We start from the raw sequence: 25,824 nt of genomic DNA on the forward strand, positions 1-25,824 counted from the left end.
TAGTGTCTTTGACCTACATTACCTCTTTATCTTTTGCATGTCCATTACCAGGAAATATTCCTTTTCATTGTTAAATTCTATTCTGTCTTTTATGGGAATTGCAGTGGTTTGAAGCTGTTATGTACCACAGAAAAGTTCATGCTCTTTTAATCCATTCCTGTGGGTGCAGACCTATTGTGGGTGGGATCCTTTGATTAGCTTATTTCATTCAGGGTGGGCTTGATCCTCCTACTGGAGTCTTTTATAAGAGGAGAAAAGACCCAGAGAATCTGTAAACAAAGACACACCCACAGAAGCTGAGAGAGGAAGTCGCTGAAGCCAGAAGCTGAAAGCAATGAAACCCAGGAGAGATGGACCAGCAGAAGATGGCCACGTGCATTCCCATGTGAGAGAGGTGTCCCAGATGCCAGCAGCCTTTATTCAGGATCCAGATATAGTCTTGCTGACTCCTTAATTGGACATTTTCATGAACTTAGAACTGTAAATTTCTAAGCTAATAAATCCCCATTGTAAAAACCAACCCATTTCTGGTATGTTGAATTCCAGCAGCTTTAGCAAACCAAAAAAGGAATTAAAAAATAGAGTTGCATATTGAAGATACAGTACTATTGGGTTCTGCATTTATCCATTTAGTTACCCTTACTGAAGATCTTCATTTCTTCACACTATGCCAAGACACTCTCTAAGCCACTCTCTCCTGTCTTTTCCTTCAACCTGCAGAACTCCCTTTTTTAATTCTGGTAAGGCAAGTCTTTTATTAATGAACCCTGTTTCTGTTTATTTGAATATTATAAACTCTCTCTAATTTTTGAAGAACAGTTTTTTTGGAGAAAGAATTTTGTACTGGTGGTTTTTCTCTGTCAGTGCCTTTAACATATCATACCACTGCCTTATCACCTCCATGGTTTCTGATGAGAAATTAGCACTTAAGTCTTCCTTGCTTGTATGTAAGAAATCACTTTTCTCATGCTGCTTTCAGGATTCTCTCCTTATCTTTGACATTTAGCATTCTGATTAGTGTGTGTCTTAGAGTAGAAATACAAGGATTTATTCTGTTTGGAGTATGTTGTGCTTCTTGGGCATGCCTAAATATATCTTTCATAAGAGTTGGAAAATTTTCAGCCATCATTTCCTAAAATATTCTTTCTTCTCCTTTTCCCTTCTCTTCTCTTTCTGAGCCACCCATGATACACGTTTGTGCACTCCATGCTGTCACTCAAATTACTGAGACAGTGCTCAGTTTTTTTCTATTTTTTTCTGTATCTGTTTTCTGACTGTATGATTTTGATTGCCTTGTATTCTTATTCACTGATTCTTTCTTCTGCTTTTTCAAATCTGCTATTGTATGCCTCTACTGTATTTTTAATCTCTACCATTGTGCCTTTAATCCCTATAATTTCTGTTATACTTCTTTTTATACTTTCAAATTCTTCTTTATACTCACACATTGTCTTCTTAATATCCTTTATCTCTGTATCCATATTTTCCTTTCCCTCTTTAAATTGATTTAGGAGATTGGTTTGAACTTTTTTGATTATTTGTCTCCAATTCTGTGTCTCCTCTGAACTTTTAATTTGTTCCTTTAACTGAGCCATATGTTCCTGGTTTTTAGTATGGCTTGTAATTTTTTACTTATGTCTAGGCATCTGATTATCTTGAGGAGTTAACTCTGAAGTCAGTTTCTCCCTCTTGTCTAGGATTTCATTTTTGATTGGGCTAACTTATTCTACACCTTTAGACTGGTAGTCTGTGTTTAACTGTTCAGATTTTCTCAACTCTTCTTCAGCTGTTTCTTGCCCCCAATATGTGGCAAAATGTTTAAGATTGCAATTTTTGTGCAACTGTTTCACCTCCAGGAGAAAGTTTCCTCTCTTCTGGGAATCTTGATCTGTTCTTATTTTAGTGCAGAATTTTCTCCCTAGCTCCTATGATTTGTTTAAATTCTATCTCCCAATCAGTGCCTCCATTTTCCTTATACATTTCAGTTCTGGTACCCATGCTGTTTTACAGCAGTTCAGTTTAAACCCCTCTCCACTTTTTTCTGTGAGGTTTTACTGCCTGCAGTTTCTTCCCATTAGGGTATCCCACCCCAGGGACCCTGATGGTGTCAGTCCAGAAAGGAGTGTCAATCCAGAGAGGTCCATTTTGTTTGTAGGTGTTCCAACAAACAGACTGGATTGAGTTTGCACACCTCTTGCCAAGAGTTCTGCCAGTTTCTCCCTCTCTTATTTTTCCTCCATGGGTCCTTTGGTATACTGCACTCCTCAGAGGATTGTGCTCTGCCCTGAGTCTCTAGGGACTTGGGGCCCTTTGCCTTGATATGTGTGGGGCTCTAACTCACTGCTGTATGTAGCTTCGTGGTCTGCATCCATGACAGGAGGGACCCATGCCATTCTGCCTCTGTGTAACTCCTAAGCTGTGGGGGACCAACTTAGGGGGAGGGATCCAGACTGGCAGGTCTGGGAAGAATATTTCCTCCCTGATCTTGAGGATTTGATTACATTTCTTTTTCTTTGATTCAGCATTTCTGGAGTCTTTCTTCAGTCTCTATCATCCTCTGGAGTTCCAAGCAAGTAGAATTTGTTCTTTTATTACTTGATTCTTAGAGGAGACTTTTCCAGGGGAGTTATTATATCACCATGTTGATGATGTCACTTCTCAAATGGTGATTTTATCTGTGTTTACAATATAGTGGTGCAATGTGCTACTATGTTGCCATTCAATTAAAGGTTCAAGTGGAATGTTTCCCTTTAAGAAGTAAATTAATTTGATAATTTTTGCATCCTGTTGTAAAACTTGAGTTATAGATATAATACAGCTATACTTCTAAAAAAACAAAGCCCCCCAAATTTGCATTGTTAGAAGCCATGCTTTTTTTTTCCTTTGATTTACTGAGTCAGCCTAAGTCAGTTAGAAGTATGTAGTGTCCCAAATCAGTTGACTTCCAGTTAATCATGAGGAAGATTATTCTGAATAGGCATGACCTAATTGGGTGAGTCATTAAAAGGGCCCTTTGTAAAGAGACAGATTGAAAGTGAGAGCAGTTTTCCTGCTGGCCTTGAAGAAGACAACATCCAGGTGTGAAGTGTTTTGGAGGGGGCCACAAGACAAGGGCCTGAGGGAAGCCTCCAAGAGCTGAGAGCAGTCCCCATCTCTTCCAGTTCATTAAAGCTGCCATTATGCAAAATATCAGAAATGGATTGGATTTTATAAAGAGGATTTTATTAGGTTACAAAATTACAGTTCCAAAACCATAAAAGTGTCCAAACGAACACATCAACAAGAGGATACCTTCACTGAAGGAAGACCAATGGTATCCAGAACACCTCTGGCAGCTGGAAAGGTGTGTGGCCAGTGTCTGCTATTCCTTTGCTTCTGGGATGCTTTTCAAAATGGCTTTCTCCAAAATGTCTCTGGGCTTCTGTCTCTCTTAACTTCTCTCTCAGCTCCCATGCATCTTTGCTTGTTCTCCTAGGACATTTTTCTTTAAGTATCTGGGGTCCTATCTTAGCTTCCCTGGAGCAAACTCTGGGCTTTATCTCTTGGCTTAGCATCTTCAAATGTCTTTCTGTTTGTATCTCCAAGTGTCTCCAAGTGTCAGCATCTGTTTCAGCTCCTGAGCTCTCAAGTACTCCAGTGAACTAATCAAGACCCACTCTGAATGGGTGGGTTCCACACCTTCATGGAAATAATATATTCAAAGGTATCATCCACATTTGGGTGACTCATATCTCCATGGAAACACTCAATCAAAAGTTTCCACACAACAAGATTGGATTAAAACCTCATGGCTCTTATGGGGTCCACAACTGTTTCAAATTGACACACCATCTAACAGCCAAAATGAAAACAGAGACTTCAGGCCTACAATCACATGAACCTGATTTATCCAATAGCTTGAGGGAGCTTGGAAGTAGCTCTTTTCCTAGATGAGCCTGTATATGGGGACACAGCTGGCTGACACCTTGATTTCAGCCTTGTGAGACACTGAGCAGAAGACCCAGCTAAAATGTGCTGAACTCCTGCTCCACAAAAACTGTGAAATAGATAAAATAAATTCGTGATTTTTTAAGCTTCTATATTTGGGATGATGTGGTAAAATACAATAATAGGGAACTAATATAAAACTATAACCAATATCTCTCATGAATATAGATATAAGCAGAACATATCAAGTAATATATTAAAAAAAGGATAATACATTATAATAGATTGGGGTGTGGCAGAAATGAAAATTAGCTACTCAGGTCTCTAACTTTAAGGAACACTTAACTTTTAATTATTGGCTAAAGTCCCTCAGTTTCTCACAATCTGTCTGTAGGGTGTCAATACAATTTAGCAGTAAACAGTCAATTCTACTCTCCTTGAAGACACCATTTAACTCATTTAACTCATATCTTTCTAATATCTGAATCATCACACCTATACCTACAAGGACCTTCTACTCCTGGGATGTTTCCTTGGGTCATTGTGAAATCATTAGCTAGTGTGTGGCCACTTTGTGGTAGGGAAAATATATGCCCCATATAGCTCTCAAGAAGGTATCTTCTTTATCCACTGGGTAATTAGTTAATCTGTCCTCTAAATCCATATTTCCACTATTTTCTAGGACCATTCTCATGATGAACTTTGCTGCTTCAGATATGTTGAGAAAACATTAAGGTGGGATCACACGTGTGAAACATTTATGGTGAGAAACACTTGTGGAAGATAAAGGGGATGGAGCAGGTATGTGTGGTATATTAAGTCATGTACCCCAATAAAAGACATGTTATTAATCTTCATCTGCATTCCTGTGAGTTTGAATCCTTCTGTAAATAGGAACTTCTTAAGATATTATTATTATTAGTTAAGATGTGGTCAAAATGAATCAGGGTGGGTCTTAATACATATCACTTGAGTCCTTATTAAAGGAGGAAATTTGGATGCAGTCAGTCAAAGAAACCAGAAAACAAAAGAATTCAGATGAAATAGAAGCCAGAAGTCAGAGAATGCTGTGGGAGTAGACTATGGGACTTTGGCAGAGATGCAAGTCAAGGAACCCCAAGGATTGTTGGGAACCCTAAGCATCCAGAATGCTATAGACTTCCAGGAGAAAGTATAGCCAGTCAAAACCTTGATGTTGGACTTCTAGCCTTCAAAATCATAAGAGAAAAATATATTTATTGTTTAAGGAAGTCCATTGTGTGGTATTTTTCATAACAGCTGTGGTAATCTAAGACACTATGGTCAGTTATTGACTGTGGGGGTGGGGAGCCCATGGGAAGTATGGCATCAGCAGAATCACAGTGGTGGATCCTGAGGGTCAGCAACATGAATCAAATCTCTTATGTACAGGCAGTAGGAAAAGGAAGAAGAATCTTCTGGAATCTCACAGACACAGACTAAAGCTGATGTCCACAGGCTGGAGGCATTCTCTTTTCCCATGAGAAACCTAATCCTTCTTTTAGGGCCTTCCAATTGATTAAGCCAGGTCCAACCACTGTTATCTCCCTTTTAGCTGATTTAAAGTTAACTGACTTGGGATCTTAATTATCCCTGCAGAATCCCTTCATATTTGTCACTTAACATAGCCTAATCAAGAGTGAATATCCCATTATATTCACAGGTCTGACCCAAACTCAGTGTTGGGGGGGTGGGGCAGGGTGTACAATGAATGTACACCAGGGGATAGAAATCTTGATGTCCATCTGAAAATCTTGTCTAGCACAATTTTCTTTACTTACAATATTTGTCTAACTTTGTTATCATGGAATAGCATCCCCAGAAAGTAAGTAGGATAATGCTTCTATTTTCTGAGCCATTGCTCTGGGCAGTTTTATTTTTCTGCCCCAGTTACACTTATAGTCATTTTATAAATTTAACATCTATTCACATTTTTTAACTTATGTTCCAATTTTGTTCTTCTTAATTCCTTCCTACATATCTGATTTCTATTAGACATTATTTTCCTTTTATTAGAAAAATACCCTGGCTATGAATTTTATCAGTTTGTTTGTCTGAAATGTCCTGATTTTATTTTTTTTATCTTGAAGGATATTTTCATTAAATATTCAATTTGAGTTTGGCAGAGTGTTTCTTTCAGCCTTTGAAAATACCATTTCATGTTTTTCAGATTTTAATAGTATCTGTTGAGAAGCCACCTAATTTGTTGGTACCTTGATTTTATTTTTTTATCACTTTTAAGAGTTTTCTCATAACTTTTTGATTTTGCCAGTTTTACTATGATGTGCCTAGATGTGGATTTTCTTGTATTTATCCTACTTTCGGTTCATAGTGATTAATGTATCTGTGGCTTAAGGTATTCATGTGTGTCTAGGAATTTTCCATTTTTTTTCTGGACAGAATGTACAAATTATTTGAAGTTTATGAAAATATTGTTTACTCCAGAAAATATTATTTTAAAATCTCTTTATCAAAACTAGAGGGTTTATTTGTATTTTTGCAAGGTGTCTGAGGCATTAGCTCTCTGAGATCACCTTAATTCAACTTTAGAAAAAGATGATATGAACTAAAGCAGATCTATTTCCTGTTCACTCCTACTCATGTGGTACTCAGATATCAGAGGAAGGAGCTTTACCAAGGCTGTCTACTCTTGGCAGAACTGGATTCCAATTTTAATCTCTGGATCCCCTCAATACAAGTGAAAATGCCACTCAGACTCTCAACTACCCACTCTGGAATTAGAAGGATTCCAAAGGGAAATATAGTTCACATCCTAGTCTGTTTTTCTTCTCTATTCAGTAGCTCTGTAATTTTGAAATAGCTTTTGGCATTCCAATGTAATCAAACAGATTTATTGTTGTTGCTTATTTGTTTTTATTTTTTAATCCAGTGTTTTCAGTTCTCTTCAGAGAATGGTTTGTTAGTGTTCCTAGGAAGTTTCCATGCCCAGTGAAAATTCTCTTATCCAAGTAAAACCCAGAGCTGACTAACCATTAGCCACAGAAAACATATCCTTCTTGGATCCAATTTCAAAATCCTACTGTTATTTTTTCCCCCACAAGAACATGTGAAACTACATCTAGGCTCTAACTTTCCATAACTCTAAGTACATAAATTCTCATATAAAGCCCTCTGCTCCAGCAGAGAATGGAATATTTCCACTCCATACTTGTTCTAGTTTGCTAATGCTGCTGGGATGCAAAACACCAGAAATGGATTGGCTTTTATAAAGGGTGTTTATTTGGTTACACAGTTACAGTCTTAAGGCCATAAAGTGTCCATCAACAATCAAGAACCTTCACTGAAGGGTGGTCAATGGTGTCCAGAAAACCTCTGTTAGCTGAGAAGGCATGTGGCTGGTGTCTGCTCCAAGTTCTGGTTTCAAAATGGCTTTCTCCCAGGATGTTCCTCTCTAAACCACGGCTCCTCTTCAAAATGTCACTCTTAGTTGCTTTTGGAGCATTTGTCCTCTCTTAGCTTTTCTGGAGCAGGAGTCTGCTTTCAACAGCCATCTTCAAACTGTCTCTCATCTGCAGCTCCTCTCTCAGCTTCTGGGCATTCTTCAAAGTGTCCCTCTTGGCTGTAGCAAGCTTGCTACTTCTGTCTGAGCTTATATAGTGCTTTAGTAAACTAATAAAGGCCCATGCTGAATGGGAAGAGTCACACCTCCATGGAAACTATCCAATCAGAGTCATCATCTACAGTTGGATGGGTCACATCTCCATGGAAACACTCAAAGAATTACAATCTAATCAACAATAATATGTCTGCCCTCACAAGATTACATAAAAGATAATGGCATTTTGGTAGACATAATACATTTAAACTGGCATAATACCCTCCCCCATTCTGTAGCACTTTGCAAGAAAAGATTGAACTCATGTTTTACTCTCACAACAAAATTTTATTTTGAAAGTTGGTCTAAATGACTAGTCTGTCATTTTAAAAGCATACCTGTATGATTTTCATCAAGAAAGAATTTTTCTCTCCCTGAATTACCTTAAGTAAAAGTAAAATCAAACTTTTTTAAAAACATCTAACTGAAGGTGTGGATTTAGTAGATATGAATCACATTGATGAAAAGAACAAGAAAAAAATTGTGACTGCATATCCCTGGGTCATGGCTATCCACAGTGTGTCTCTTTCCAGAATTTCTCTTGGCTCCTTTTTCCCAATAGGCCTGCCTGTGCCATGTTCCTCATAAATATAGCTTAGGCCCCTCTCTGTACCCTCACGGACCCCCCAGGCTCTGGCCCAAATTTTACTCAAAGTAGAAATATCTCCATGAACTAAAAGTCTGGCAAGGATAAAAATAATATTTTATATAATGCAAAGTGGTTTATACCCTCACAGATTTAATCTCTTCCAATAAAAAAATGATTTTGACTTTAGTTCTGCATAATCAAAAAAAAATTAAAATGTTTTTCCAAAATCAAAAATTAGTCTTCCTCCAAAGATAAATCAGAAAACATCTGTGACCAATTGAAAAAACAAAATCTGTGTCAATTTTCACCCTTCCATGTTGCAAAACATTGAAATATTCTCATGTACAGCATCACATTAAAAAATTGATGTAACTAAAGTAGACATTTATTATAAAAACTAAGACTAAAGTATTAAAAAAAATTTTAATTACATTGCACCATAATTTCATCTTAAAATGTCAAGGATAAAACAAATAATAGAACATAGATGTATATTTGTCTCTCTAATTAGGACTGCTACAATAAAGTGTTTGTGTGTATAATATTTAATGAGCTCAGATGCATTTGATATATAGCATCAGCTAAAACCCAAAAGATTAGCAGAATTTAGTACTAATATACAGTAGCTAAACAAACTTGTTGTCTAAATAATTCCAATTTTGATTCTTTATTTGCCTCATCTCACCAATTAAATCATTCCTTCTATATTGTAACTTTTATCTCCCTTCAGATGATTCTCCTATTTCTATGAGCAGCATTTCTTTGCCTCCTCATCCTCATAAAACCAATTGCCTAGAAATCACATAAAATGCCTCTGGAATGAGGCAAGTAACATTACTGTAAAAATCATACTAGAGACTTCTGGGAAGATGGTGGAGTGGGTGAGACAGAGCAGACAACTCCTCCATGAAAGAAACTAGAAAGGGGGCAGCAGATGCCCAGGACCATGGGTTTGTGGTGTGACTGGCCACAGGGGGATGCCTACAGTATGTGGTGGGGACACGGACAAAAATGCAGAGAGACTGCATCTTGAGGGACTGGATGAGTTTGTGCAGCTGGGACTGCCTCCCAGGGCCAGCAGTGGTAAGACCACCACCAGGTAAGGCAGCGAACAGCTGCTCCCCATTCCTGTGCACCCACCTTGGCAGTTAGCTGGGGAGGTGATCCTCTATAGCCATGTGGCTGGGAGCTCCCATGAGGGAACCCAGGAGGCAGAATTTACTCTTCCCCATGGAAGTCTGGGGTATGCATCTGCAGGAAGCCAGGATGGGAGAGGGCACCTTATGAAAGCATCAGGAACCACTCCTACACCCCAGAGGCTCACAGGTGCACAGCAGGAATGGAACCAGGCACATTTGAGCTGGAAGGTGCCCTTGAGTGGACTACCTGCCAAACTGCACAAGCCATATTGTAACCCCAGGGCAGGTAAACCCCAGTGCACATCAAGAACTGTTAACTGATTGGCTCCCCACCCAATTTGGAGTCTGCCCAGAACACAGGAGAAGTTTGGGGAAGACTGGCTTGAGAGTAAAAGGTGGCTCAAGAATGCCACCTGCTGATAGGATAGGGAAACTGCATTCCAGGAAGCTGTAGCTCTGCCAAATTATATATAAATGCTCAAATAATCCTGCATTTCCTAAAAAAACCTTATCAAGGCAAGGAAATGCCCCAAATCCAACAGAAAATCATAAAGCACTTGAAGAATCTAGAAAATATGGACAAGCCAGATGATCAAATTAGAAAGCCAGAGGAGACACAAAATTTGGAACAATTAATTAGAGAAGTACACACAAATCTCCAAAACAACTTCAACAAGATGGCTAAAGACAAAAGGACATCAAGAAGACTCCAGAAGAGCATAAATAAGAATTTGAAATAGTGAAGAAAAAAACAGCAAATCTTACGGAAATAAAAAGTACTGTTGATCAAATTAAAAATACACTAGAGGCACACAACAGCAGAGTTGAAGAGGCAGAAAAAGGAAAAAGGTGAACTAAGGGCTAGGGAAATTGAATGCAAACACACAAAGGAACAAATGAAAAAATTGAAAAATTTGAAATGGCTTCAGGGAAATCATGGTCAACATGAAGCATACAAATAGAATTAGCTTCCAGAAGGAGAAGAGAAGAGTAAAGGGCTAGGAAGAGTGTTTCAAGACCTAGCTGGGAAAAACTTGCCAGCCCTTCTAAACAACATAAATATGCAAATCAAACATGCTCAATGAACTCCAAATAGAATAAATCCAAGTAAACTCAGTCTGAGACATGTTCTGTTCAGATTGTTAAAAGCTGAAGAAGAGAAAGTTCTGAAAGCAGCAAGAGAGAAGAGATTTTCCACATACAAATGAAACAACATGAGACTAAGTACTCTCAGCAGGCACAATCGAGGAGAGAAGGCAGTGGTATGACATATTTAAGTTTCTGAAACAGAAAAATTGCCAGCCAAAATTCTTTATTTAGCAAAGCTCTCCTTCAAAATTGAGAGTTTAAATTTCTCAGAGACACACAAATGCTGAGAGAGTTTGTTAAAAAAGAGATCCACTCTGCAAGAAATACTAAAGAGATTTCTACCAGTTGAGAAAAAAAGAAAGGAAAGAGAAGTCTGGAGAAGGGCACAGAACTAGAGTATTCATAAGAGTAACTTAAAGGAAAAAATAAAAAGAGGAAAAGGGAAAAAATAGATCTAACAACTAAAACCAAAGGATAAGATGGATGGTTCAAGAACTGCCTTAACAGTACTAACTTTGAATGTGAATAGATCAAACTCTCCAATTAAAAGATATAGACTTGAAGAATGGCTTAAAAAGTATGACCCATCAATATACTGTTTACAAGAGACTCATATTAGACCTTGTGACACAAAGAGACTGAAAGTGAAAGGAAGGAAAAAAAATATTCTATGCAAGCTGCAACCAAAGGAAAGCAGGGGTAACTATACTAATATTGGACCAAATAGACTTTAAATGCAATGCTGTCATAAGAGATAAAGAAAGACACTATATATTCATTAAAGGGACAATTAACCAGGAAGAAATAATGATCACAAATGTTTATGCACCCAATCAATGTATGTAAAACAAACATTGGCTAAGCTGAAGGGAGCAATAGACATGTTCACAGTAATAGTGAGAGATTTCAATAAACCACTCTCTTCTGCAGATTGAATAGCGACACAGAGGACCAATAAGGAAATTGAGAACATAAACAAAATGATAAATGGATTAGACATAAACAGACATATATAGATTGTTACATCCAAAGTACCAGGTTATACAATCTTCTCTAGCACCTATGGAGCATTCTCCAGTATAGATCATATGCTGAGGCACAAAAAATTCTCAATAAATTTAAAAAGATTGAATTTATTCAAAGCCCATTATCTGACCATAATGGAATGAAACTAGAAATCAATAAACACAAAAGAACCAGATCTTTCACGAATATATGGAGTTTAAACAACACACTCCTAAACAACCAGTGGGTCAAAGAAGAAATTGCCAGAGAAATAGATAAATATCTAGAGACAAGTGAAATCAAGAACATAACATATCAAAACCTATGGCGTGCAGTGAAGGCAGTGCTGAGAGAGAAATTTACAGCTCTAAATGCATACATCAAAAAGCAAGAAAGAGCTGAAACCAAAGAACTAATTGAATAACTGAAAAGGATAGAGAATGGCCAGCAAACTAACCCTAAAGCAAGTAGAAAAAAAATCACAAATATTAAAGCAGAAATAAATGAGCTGGAGAACAAAAGACAATAGAGAGAATAAATAAAACCAAAAGTTGGTTGTTTGAGAACAAGATTGACAGATCCTTAGCTAGACTGACAAATTCAAAAAGAGAGAAGACCCAAATAAACAGAATCAGATATGAGTGGAAGAATTACTATGGATCCCAAAGAAATAAAAAAAAATCATAAGCAGACACTATGAAAAGCAGTATGCCAACAAGCTAGATAATTTAGAGGAAATGGACAATTTCCTGGAAACACATGAACAACCTAGACTACCCCAAAAAGAAATAGAAGACCTCAACAAACCAATCACAAGCAAAGAGATCCAATCAATCATGAAAAATCTACCTATGAATAGAAGCCCAGGGCCAGATGGCTTCACAGGGGAATTTTTTTTTTTAACTTTTTCTCTAACGCAATTTTATTGGGATATATTCACATACCATATAATCCATCCAAAGTATACAATCAATGGCTCACAGTATCATCATATAATTGTACATTCATCACCACAATCAATTTTTGAACATTTTCATTACTCCAAACTAAAGAAAAAAATAAAAAGAAAAATAATAGACCACTCAAAACATCCCATACCCTTTATCCCTCCCTATTATTTAATAAATATTTTGTCTTTATTTTATTACTCATCTGCCCATACACTGGATAAAGGTGGTGACAGTTACAAGGTTTTCACAATCACAATAAAAGTCATATAGTTATACAATCATCATCAAGAATCAAGTCTACTGGACAACAGTTCAACAGATTCAAATATTTCTTTATAACTACTCTAATACAGTAGAAACTAAAAAGGAATAGCTATACAATTCATAAGAATAACCTCTAGAGTGACCTCTCGACTCTATTTGAAATTTCTCAGCCACTGAAACTTTATTTTGTTTCATTTCTTTTCCCCCTTTTGGTCTAAGAAGGCTTTCTCAACCCCTGAATGACAGGGCCAGACTCACCCCTGGGAGTCATGTCCCACGTGGTGGGGTGGGTAGTGCATTTATTTTCAGAGCTGGCTGAGAGAGGCCACATCTGAGCAACAAAAGAGGTTCTCTGGGGGTGAGTCTTAGGCATAATTGTAAGTAGGCTTAGCTTCTCTTTTGTGGGAATAAGTTTTATAAGGGCAAGTCCCAAGATCGAGGGCTTGACTTATTGAATTGGGAGTTCCTAATGCTTGTGAGAGTACCAGGAATTCCCCAGGTGAAGAAGTTTAATATATCCACATTTTTCCCCAGTCCCTCAGGGGCACTTTGCAAATACTTCTTTATTTTCTGCCCCAAATACTCTGGAATATATTGGGGGTATATTACATTAACCTGTACAGAATTAACAAGATTTCATTTCCTATTCTAGGTTCCATGTAATTATGTTGTTTAAGTAAACTGATCATACAGGTTAAATTAGATAAAGTGCTACAGAGAATATAAATGTTGTAACCAATAAATATCTCTTAAGTAACAGTTAAATGTGACTGCTGTAAGAGCTTTCAATCTACAAACATTTACAATCAGCCTCATTGAATACTGTGCACTCCTGCACTGTTGATTGCCCAATCTCTGCCACGTTCTATCCCCTGATAACCTATGCTCTCAAATTCAATTCTCAGCATTTGCTCATCATAGTTACTTTATATTAGTGAGGCCTTACAATATTTGTCCTTTTGTTTCTGGCTTAATGTCAGAATGTCCTCAATGTAATGTCCTCAAGTTTCAGTCATCTAGTTGCATGCCTCACAGCTTCATTCCTTCTTGCAGCCACTCAATATTTTGTTGTATGTATACACCACAGTTTGCCCATCTTTTCACCCATCGAAGTACCCTTAGGCCACCTCCATCCATTGCAAATTGTGAGTGCTGCCACCATAAATAGCAGTATGCAAATGCCTATTTGTGTCCCTGCTTTCAGTTTATCCAAGTACATACCAAATAATGAGGTTGCAGGATTATATGGCAACCCTATAATTAGCCTCCTGTGGAACCACCACACTGTCCTCCAGAGGGGCTGCACTGTTCTATTTCCCTACCAACAGTCAATAGGTATCTCTCTCTCTCCACATCTTGTTCGGCACTTGTATCTTTCTATTTTTTTATTTTTTTTCCATTTTTATTGAGATTGTTCAGATACCATACAATTATCCAAAGATCCAAAGTGTACAATCACTTGTCCCTGGGTACCCTCATACAGCTTCACAGGGGAATTTTAACAAATTTTCCAAAAGAATTGACACCATTCCTCAAAATCTTTCAAAAAATTGAAGAAAAAAGGAATACTGCATATTTCATTTTATGAAGCTAATATTACTCTGATACCAAATCAGATAAAGATACTACAAAAAGGAAGACAATAGGCCAATCTCTTTAATGAATATGATGCAAAAATTCTCAAAAAAAATACTTTCAAATCAAATCAAAAGGCACAGTAAAAGAATTATACACCACAACCAAGTGGGGTTCATTCCTGGCATGCAAGGGTGGTTCAACATAAGAAAATCAATCAGTGTAATACAACACATTAACAAATCAAAAGAGAAAAACTCAAATGATCATATTGATAGACACTGAAAAAGCATTTGACAAAATTCAGCATCCCTTCTTGATAAAAACACTTCAAAACATAAGAATCAAAGTATCCTTCCTCAGTATAATAAAGGGCATATATGAAATACCCACAGCCAACATAGCATTCAACAGTGAGAGATGGAAACACTCCCTCTAAGATCAGGAATGAGACAAGGATGCCCACTGTCATCTCTGTTATTCAACATGGGGCTAGAAGTTCTAGCCAGAGAAATTTGCCATGACAAAGAAATAAAAGCTACCCAAATTGGAAAGGAAGAAATAAAATTGTCATTATTTGCAAATGATGTGTGATCTTGTATTTGGAAAACCCTGAGAAATCAATAATAAAGCTACTTAAGCTAATAAACAAATTCAGCAGAGTGGTGGGATACAAGATTAATGCACATAAATCAATAATGTTCCTATACACTAGTAATGATCTAACTGAAGGAGCAGTCAAAAAATTCCATTTACAACAGCAACTAAAAAATCTAGTACCTAGGATGTAAAAGACTGCTACACAGAAAATTACAAGATTTTCCTAAAAGAAATTAAAAAGGACTTAAATAGGTGGGAAGACATTTCATGCTCATGGATATGAAAGCTAAACATCATTATGATGTTATTTCTACCCAAACTGATCTACAGATTCAATGCAATTCCAATAAAATTTCAACAACCTATTTTGCAGACTTGGAAAAGCTAGTTATCAAATTTATTTGAAAGAGAAAGGGGCCTCAAATTGTTAAAAATAAATGCTAATAAAAGAAGAATGAAGTGGGAGGACTTATACTTCCAGACTTTGAAAACTACTATAAAGCCACAGTGGTCAGAACAGCATGGTACTGTCATAAAGATAGACATATTGATCAATGGAATCAAGTTGAGAGTTCAGAAATCGACCCCCAGATCTATAATTGACTGATTTTATAAGGCCCCCAAATCCACTGAACTGGGACAGAACAGCCTCTTCAACAAATGGGGCTGGGAGAACTGATATCTGTAACCAAAAGAATGAAAGAGGATGCCTACCCAACATTCTATACAAAAATTACCTCAAAGTGGATCAAAGACCTCAATATAAAAGACAGCAAAATAAAACTCTTAGAAGATAATACAGGGAAACATCTTCAAGATGTAATAATGGGAGGTGGCTTCTTAGACGTTACACTTAAAGCACAAGCAACAAAAGAAAAAATAGATAACTGGGAACTCCACAAAATCAAAAGCTTCTGTGCCTCAAAAGACTTTGTTAAAAAGGTGAAGAGGCAGCCAATTCAGTGGGAGAAAATATTTGGAAACCATATATCTTATAAGACACTGATATCGTCTATGTATAAAGAAATCCTACAACTCATCAACAATAGTATAAACAGTCCAATTATAAAATGGAAAAAAGATATGAAAAGGCATTTTTCCAAAGAGGAAATACAAATGGCTAAAAAACACCTGGAAAAAATGTTCATCTTCACTAGCTATTAGGAAAATGCAAATCAAAACCACAATGAATACCATCTCATATCAATAAGAATGGTTAACATTAAACAAACAGGAAACAATAAATGCTGGAAGGGATGAAATTAGAGAAATTGGAGCTCTTATTCAGTGCTGGTGGAAATGTATAATGATACAGCCCCTATGGAAGACAGGGATATCAAAATTCCACTTCTCAGTATATATCAAGAAGATCTGAAAGCAGTGACATGAATAGACATTTGTACACCAGTGTTCATAGAGACATTGTTCACAATTGCCCAGAGATAGAAACAATCCAAGTGTCCTTCAACAGATGAATGGCTAAACAAAATGTGGTATATGCATACAATGGAATTTTATGCAGCAGTAAGAAGAAACAAGGTCCTGAAACATACGGCAACATGGATAAACCTTGAAGATATAATGCTGAGTGAAATAAGTCAGATGCAAAAAGAGAGATGTGTGTTACCACCTTTATGAATGCCCTGAACAATTGAAAATCCATGCATTATAATGTAGAATGTTGCAGACCTGGTGCTAGATAGAAGCTAGTGAATGTGGAATGATAATTTAATATGTTCAGATACATTAATGAGGGTGAATTCAAAGATATGGGAAGGGATAGGGATGATGATTGTTTGCTAATAGAATTAGAAGCATCAGAGCTTCATTGAAGGTGAGTAGGATTGAAAAGGGCTTTTTAAAGGCATATAGCCTACAAATGAGCCTTATAAATATAGAAAGGTGCTTGCATGATATACTTCTAATGTATGACACTGGTACAGAGATTTGACAAAAGAATGGTATATGGGAAAAATCTACCTATTGCATACTAGGGAATATAATTAATAGGAATACCTTACTAGTGCCACACAAATACTAGGGACAAATAATTAAGGGCTGAAAAGAGCTATGGGGTATCTTGGGTCATGAGAATTGTTTAAAATGGAGAGTGATAAGGATTGTACAACTAAGTGATGATAATGTGAAATATGGATGGATTATCATGGACATAGCATATCCTATGTGAAATCAAGAACCCTCTACTTTATAAGTCAAGCCCTTGATCTTGATGCTTGGTCTTGTGACACTTATCGTTGTAAAGGGGAGGTTAAGCCCACCTATAATTATGCCTAGGAGTCACCTCCAGAGAACCTCTTTTGTTGCTCAAATGTGGACTTTCTCTCTCTAAGCCCAACTCTGCAAATAAATTCATCACCCTCCCCCCAACATGGGACAGGACCTTCCAGGTGAATGGGTCTCCTTGCTGATGTGGGACATGGATTCTGGGAATTAGCCTGACCCTGGCATCAAGGGGTTGATAATGCCTTTTTGACCAAAAGGAGGGGAAAGAAAGGCAACAAAATAAGGTTTCAGTGGCTAAGAGATTTTGAATAGAGTCAAAAGGCTGTCCTGTAGGTTACTCCTATGCAAGCTTCAGCTAGATATGCCAGATGGCCACAGTATGATAAGCCCAAGTCAACAGCAGTCCCCAAACCCTAAAGAATACCTGGATCCCTATCTGAGATACTATAAAAGTTTCACTCACTAAGTTTATTCTTCAGAAACTTAAATCCTTCAGAGAGCTCCTATGCCAGCTAAGTTCCAAAATCCAGAGGCAATTGCCTCTTCAAGAACATCAACCAGACATGCCCCCCTTTCCCAGAATGTTGACACCCCTTTTCAACATGAACAAGTTAGGGTAGTCAGAGCCTAGACATCCCTGAAGATTGGAAATGTGATTAAACTAAAGGAAGAGGTAGCAACAGACAAGATGGAATTTAACAAAGGATTATGAATACTGAATCTCTATATAATTTTGTTTTTCTTAATTGCTAGGGTATTAGAATAGCTAGAAGGAAAGAACTGAAATGGTGGAACTGTAACCCATGGCATTCTTTGAAATTTGCGGTATAGCTACTTGTTAAATTGTAATTTGAAAGTTATCACCTTTTGGTATATATGCTATATTTCACAATAAGGAAATAACTGAAACTATGGTACTGTAACTCATATTTCTGGAAATTTCCCAAATAACTACTTGTTAAATTGTACTTTGAAAATTATTACCTTTTTGTGTATGTTATATTTCACAATAAAGAAATAACTGAAACTGTGGAATTGTAACCCATAACATTCTTTGAAATTTGCTAACTACTTGTTAAATTGCCCTTGGAAAGTTATCACTTCTTTGCACATATGTTATATTCTACAATAGTAATATGAATTTAAAAATTCATGCTAGAGATTGAAGCCTAGGAAAAACCTGGGTTGTGTTAAATTATAGAGTACATACTCAGGCTAAAGACATGCAAATGAATTCTTCTTAGAACACAGAGTAATCAAGTAAAATATATCTGTAGGGTGAATTTGACCAATGGATATCAATTTGTGCCTATTCTCATAGATCAGTCATTTGCAAATTTGGGGATTCTAAGAATCTTTTGAGAATGTAAAAAGGTTTTTCCCTATGATTTTTGTTGTTTTGTACTACCCCTTGTGTAATTTCATTTGAACATATAGCTGTATTGTTTTATATACTTTAAGATTCACACACACACACACACACACACACACAAAAACATATACACATATATATAATGCATATGTGCATATGTATATATGTAAATGTATGTATTATACATAATATATATGCCTCACTTTTATTAAAATAATAAAATGTGGTCATTTCAAATCAACAAGCAGCAAAAGAATTATACCGAAAATGAATCACTTCTCTGTCCATACTTCAACCCAACCATTCCCTCTCCTCAGAAACCCCCACTTTTTACACTTATATCCCTAATTTAGCATAATATTAAAAAAAATTGTTACACTACTAATTAAAATGATCAAATCTGTACTTTTTATTTATTTTCTGCTATGATGATTGAGGATCAATTAATCTTTAACACACTCAACTCTCCTTTCCATTCATCTTAAAGTATATCACTATACTCCTTTAAACATATACAGTAATGCCTTTGTAAATATGGCTCTCAGCTGAGCAAAGCAGTGTACTATTACTGCTTTTCTTTTTTTGAATGGTTTTACTTTCTTTCCTTGGGACTATAATTGCCTTTTATTTTTCGCAATGTACTGTTTTTAAGAATTCCATTATTTCAGACTTGTTTATCATCATTCTTAGAGTAATTTTAATAGATCATATGCTTGCATGATTTGAAACCAAAATAAATGAATGAATAATAAATAAATAAAGGAGTGAAAGCATTCCTTGTATCTTGGTCCCCAATCTGCTCATGTTCTGTAAAAACCTGCCCACATCCATACATACATACCAGTAACCAGTATTAATAAATTCTTGTGTAACCTTTCAGATTTGGGCAACACATTCACAAACAAAAGCAAATATATATTATTATTCATTCTTCTACATAAATGGTGGGGTACTGCATATATTTTCTGAACCTTATTTTTTCAATTATATTTTTATTTATATGCCAAAAATAACTCTTTTGTAACAATTCTTGAATTTTGAAAACCACATATACTTGTGTAATCACCACCATAATTCACATATAGAATAGTTCCTTCGTGCTGCCCATTTCTAGTATTCATCTACCCCTGGCCACCACTGATGCATTTTCTTTCTCTATAATTTCATCTTTCCCAGAATATCAAACAAACGGAATCAAAGAGTATGTAATATTTCATTTCTGGTTTCTTTAACTCAGTATGATCTATTTAAGATTAATCCATGCCATTGTGTGCATCATATTTTATTCTATTTTATCACTGAGTGTATTACATTGTATGGATGGACCACTATGTGATTATCCATCCACCAGATGAAAGGCATTTTGATGGTTTCCTCCCTTTGATGATTAGTGATAAATACTCACCCTCATAACTTTACATTCTGTATAAGGTTCACAATACAAGAAAGAAACACAATTTAAATTAAATGTTAAGAAAAAAAATGAAGTAAAATAACTACTGTTTGGAAATGTTAGCCAAGAAAATGAGATCTAAGTTTAGATAAAGCATGAGTAGTTTATGTGTGGCAGTCAGACAGAAGGCAGAGTGTGTGAATACAGAGGGATATATGGGTATAGAATATGTGGTGGCAGAAATCTATGGTGATTCTGTTATGACTGCTTCAATTTATTCAGTGATGCAGCAATGAATGTTATTATGAGAGTGAGGGGGAGATCATATTGAGAATCTGATGAGAGAAGAGAAGAGGTAAGTGGAAGTAGATTGTGATGATCTGGAAGCATCAAAGTTACACATGTGCATTAACTGAGAGGGACAATAGTCAATGTGATTATGAATTTTCTCCAATCACATTCAGTTACATGGATGAGGTAGCCCTTAATAGTAGACAATCTAGTGGGTGTGAAATGATATCTCGTGGTTTTGATTTGAATTTCCCTAATATTCTGTATAATAAACCCTTAGCAGATGTGTAGTTTCCAGATACTTTCTTCCATTGTGTAGTTAGTCATTTTAATTTCATGATAATATCTTTTTTTAATAAAAATGATAATATCTTTTAATGTGAAAAAGTTTTTATTTTTTATGAGGTCATATAAACTATTTTTCTTCTTTTGTTGCTTGTGCTCTGGGCATAAAGCCTAAGAAACCATTGCCTAACATAAGGTCCTAAAGATACTTCCCTAGGTTTTTGGGTAGAATTTACAGTTCCAGCTCTTATATTTAGGTCTATGATTTATTCTGAGTTGATTTTTGTATATGGTGTGAGGTAGGGGTCCATCTTCATTCTTTGGCATATCCAGAAATCCACTTTTACCAACAACATTTGTTGAAGAGACTATTCTTTCCCATTTGAGTCATCTTGTCAAAATCAGTCGGCCATAAGTGTGAGGGTCTATTTCTGAGCTCCCAATTCTATTCCATTTGTCTATATGTCTGTCCTTGTGCCAATACCATGCTTTTTTTTTTTTTTTTTTTTTTTTTGGTTACTGTCACTTTGTAATAAGTTTTAAGATTGGGAAGTGTGAGTTCTCCAACTTTGATCTTTTTCAAGATGGTATATTAGCTTTTGGGTCCCTTACCCTTCCATATGTATTTGATGATTAGCTTTTCCATTTCTACAAAGAGTGTTTTTGGAATTTTGGTTGTAAAGGCATTGAATCTGTAAACTGGGGTAGAATTGACATCTGAACATTTAGACTTCCAGTCCATTAACATGGTGTGTCCTTCCATTTATTTAGTTCTATAATATCTTTTAACAATGTTTTATAGCTTTCTGTGTACAAGAACCATATATCCTTAGTTAGATTTATCCCTGGATATTTGATTCATTTAGTTGCTATTATAATTGGAATATTTTCTTGATTTCTTCTTTTGATTGTTCACTACTAGTGTGTAGAAACACTCCTGATTTGGGGGTGTTATTTTGTACTCTGCCACTTGGCTGAATTCATTTATTTGCTCTAGGAATTTTGATGTGGACTTTTCAGGATTTTCTATATATATGATCATGTCATTTGCCAATAGGGAAAGTTTTACTTATTCAATTCCAATTTGGATGCATTTTATTTCTTTTTCTTGCCAAATTTCTCTGGGTAGAACTTCCAATACAATGTGTAATAACAATGGGGGCAGTGCAAATCCATGTCTTGCTCCTGATCTTACAGAAAAAGATTTCAGTATTTCACTGTTAAGTATGATATTAGCTATAGGTTTTTCATATTTGCCCTTTATCCTTTTGAGAACATTTTCTTTTATTTCTATTTTTCCAGGTGCTTTTATCAAGAAGCAGTGTTGGATTTTGTTGAATGCCTTTTCTGCATCAGTTGAGATTATTATGTGTTTTTTTCCTTCATCCTGTTTATGTGATATATTACATCAGTTCATTTTCTTATGTTAACAACCCTAGCATACCAGGAATAAATCCCACTTGATTATGGTGTATAATTATTTTAGTGTGCTATTGGATTCAGTTTGCTAGTATATTGTTGATGATGTTTGCATCTATATTCATCAGAAATATTGGTCTGCAATTTTTTTCTTGTTATAACTTTATCTGGCTTTGGTATTAGGGAGCTATTGGCCTGAGAATGAGTTAGTGCCCTCCCCGTTCCCTGTCTTCCCCTCACCTCTTCCCTCCCCACCTTCCCTCTTCTCGGCTTCCTCCCCCATCCCCTTGACTCTCCCCTCCCTGTCCTCTCTCTCATGCTCTCCCTCAACATGGCCCCCGCCATGACAGAGGCGGGTGCCGGTGCTGTTGCCGCTGCTGCCGTCGCAGGGGGGACGTCGGGTTCCCAGAGAGTAGCTTCATGAGTGTCCAAAGTAGCAGTGGAAGTTTGGAGGGGACGCCGTCTTGGTCCTAGCTCTCCACGTCTCCAACCCCGGACTCAGCGGCGGCAGCCAGGTCCCTGCTGAATCACACGCCGCCATCCGGGAGGCCCAGGGAAGGTGCAATGGATGAGCTTCATAGTCTGGATCCAAGAAGGCAAGAATTATTGGCAGCTAGATTTACAGCAGTTGCAAGTGGTAGCACTGGGAGCACTGGCAGTTGCAGTGTTGAAGCTAAAGCCTCAACAAATAAGAAAGCTCTAATCATAGTTTTGGAAGCTTGGGATCTTTAAGTGACAAAGAATTAGAGACACCAGAGAAGAAACAATCAGAATCATCCAGGGGAAGAAAGAGAAAAGCAGAAAACCAGAATGAAAGTAGTCAGGGAAAAAGTTTTGGGGGACGTGGCCACAAAATTAGCGACTATTTTGAATACCAAGGTGGGAATGGCTCAAGTCCAGTAAGAGGCATCCTTCCTGCAATTCATTCTCCTCATAATTCACATTCACATTCCACCCCTTCCTCATCAGTTTGACTGAATAGTCCTTCTCCTACTGCATTAGCTTTTGGGAACCACCCTATCATACAGTGAAAGCAATTATCCTTTAGAGTTACTCAGACTGATCTCACAATGCTGAAGTTAGCAGCATTAGAAAGAAATTAAAACCAAGACTTGGAAAAGAAGGAAGGTGATATAGATGATTTTCTCAGGGCTAAATGTGATCTCAAAAGGCAGAAAGATGAATAAAAATTACTTGAAAATACAGAGAATGATTAAATAAGGTCATATCAATGAGCAAGACAATTCCTGTTGAAAGGAGTATGCAAGAAAAACTGTCAAGCAGAGAGAAGTGTATTCAAGACAGATTAGTCCTCAGGCACTTGACAACAGTTGGACATTGTGCTTCATTTACTGAAGAGTGGACAGATGGTTTCACATTTCAGAATCTTGGGAAGCAACAAGAATGGGTTAATCAGCAAAGGGATGATATTGAAAGACTAAGAAAACTTCTAGCCAAACACAAACCTCACACAGCTAATAATTCTCAGGCACCCTCTAACAATTCTGGACCAAAACAAAGGAAAGACAAAGCAGTAAATGGACAGAAAATGTTCACTTTGTTAGACCAACTTACCACAACTGTTGACTTTGACAGGTTATCATCAACAGGAAGAAATTTTCAAAGTTGGACTAGGACATCTCAAAAAGGAAGAGGCAAAAATCCGGGCAGAACTTCAATGTTTGTGAGGAGTCAGAAATCTTCACACTCAGAAACTCAAAACATAAACTATGAATATAATTCACAGTTCAAAGATCATCCAATGTTAAATGAGAGATATCTGTCACTTCATCTGGTTGGTAGAGGGGGCTTTAGTGAAGAATATAAGGCTTTTGACCTTTATCAACAAAGATATGCTTCTGTGAAGATCCATCAACTTAATAAAAGCTGGAGAGATGAGAAGAAAGAAAACTACTACAAACATGCCTGCAGAGAGTATAGAATACACAAAGAACTGGATCACCCCAGAATAGTTAAACTCTATGATTATTTCTCCTTGGATACAGACACGTTTTGTACAGTATTGGAATATTGTGATGGCAATGATTTGGATTTCTATCTGAAGCAACATAAATTAATGTCAGAGAAAGAAGCTAGGTCTATTGTAATACAGATTGTCAATGCACTAAGATATCTTAATGAGATCAAACCGCCTATTATACATTATGATATTAAGCCAGGGAACATCCTTCTGGTAGATGGAACAGCATGTGGAGAAATCAAAATCACAGATTTTGGTCTGTCCAAGATTATGGATGATGATAGCTATGGTGTAGATGGAATGGATCTAACTTCTCAAGGGGCAGGCACTTACTGGTATTTACCTCCTGAGCGTTTTGTAGTTGGAAAAGAGCCACCAAAAATTTCCAATAAGGTTGATGTGTGGTCATTTGGAGTCACCTTCTTTCAATGTCATTTGGTCACAGTCAATCTCAACAGGACATCCTTCAAGAAAATACAATATAAAAAGCCACAGAAGTCCAGTTCCCTGTAAAACTGGTTGTAAGCAGTGAAGCCAAGGCCTTCATAAGACACTGGCATACTGAAAAGAAGATAGATTTGATGTGCACCAACTAGCAAATGACCCATACCTTCTCCCTCACATGAGAAGATCGAATTCTTGAGGAAATTTACACATGGCTGGGCTGACAGCATCCCCTACACCCCCTTCTTCAAGCATAATTTCTTATTGACTTTCCTCCAAGATTGGCATATCATTGAATCTTTTCCATATGCACATTAAGTTTGAGAGCATTTGAGTGTTTTTTGTTTTTCTTTTTTTATCCAGGACATGGTTCAGGACTGTTTGTAAACTGAATTTTTTTAGTGTCATTTGTATGAGAGTGGATCACAAACAATGAATAATTGTACACTTCTGACTATAACCTCAAAAAAAAAAATGAGTTAATAGTATTCCCTCCTGTTCAATTTTTGGAAGAGCTAGAGCAGGATTGGTGCTAATTCTTCTTGAAATGTTTGGCAAAATTCCCCTGTGAAGCCATTTGGTCCTGGGCTTTATTTTGTTGTGGGTTGTTGATTACTGATTCAATCTCTTTACTAGTTTTTATTTTTGTTGCGATCTTGTATTTCTTCTTCAGTCAGTGTGGTTAATTTGTGCATTTTTAGGAATTTTGCATTTAATTTAGGTTGTCTAATTTGTTGGTGTATACTTGTTAATAGTATCCTTGTAAAGTCCTTTTTGTTTCAGTGGGGTCAGTAGGAATTTTCCCCTCCCCTTTCATTTCTGGTTTTAGTTATTCATGACATCCCTTTTATTCTTTGTCATTCCAGCTAAAGGTTTGTCAATTTTATTGATCTTTTCAAAGAACCAAATTTTAGTTTCATTGATTATATATTTTTAAATTTTCTATTTATTTATCTTGCTTTAATTTTTGTTATTTCCTTCCTTCTGCTTGCTTTGGGTACAGTTTGCTCTTCTTTTTCTAGTTCTTCCAGTTTTGAGGTCAGTTCTCTGATTTTAAGTCTTTCTACCTTTTAATGTAAGCATTTAGAGCTATAAATTTCCCTCTCAATACTGCTTATACTGCATCCCATAAGTTTGTTAGGCTGTATTTTCATTTTCTCTCACTGAAAGATATTTCCAAATTTTGCTCCTGATTTCCTCTTTAACCCATTGGTTATTTAGGAGTATGTTGTTTAATTTTCACGTATTTGTGAATTTTCCATTTCTCCCTCTGCTTTTGATTTCTAGCTTCATTTTATTGTGGTCAGAAAATAAATATTGCATGGTTTCAATATTTTTTAATTTATTGGGACTTGTTTTGTGACCCAACATATGGCCTATCCCAGAGAATGACCCATGTGCACTCAAGATAAATGTATATTCTGCTTCCACTGGGTATAATGGTCCACATATGCCTGTTAGGTCTAGTTGTTTTTGTGTATCATTCAAGTCCTATATTTCCTTATTGATCTCCTGAATAGATGTTCTATCTATGATTGAAAATGGTATATTAAAGTCTCCTAATATTAATAGAGAACTGTCTATTACTCCCTTCAAACCTGTCAGTATTTGCTTGACATATTT

General features: G+C 36.5%; 1 pseudogene; it reads left to right on the forward strand.

The window, feature by feature from the left end:
• The first annotated feature begins 22,196 nt into the window (after positions 1 to 22,196).
• LOC119540007 lies at positions 22,197 to 24,469 on the forward strand (annotated as a pseudogene).
• Positions 24,470 to 25,824: the final 1,355 nt, after the last annotated feature.

The sequence above is a fragment of the Choloepus didactylus genome, chromosome 7, assembly GCF_015220235.1.
Source record: "Choloepus didactylus isolate mChoDid1 chromosome 7, mChoDid1.pri, whole genome shotgun sequence".
Taxonomy (NCBI): domain Eukaryota; kingdom Metazoa; phylum Chordata; class Mammalia; order Pilosa; family Megalonychidae; genus Choloepus; species Choloepus didactylus.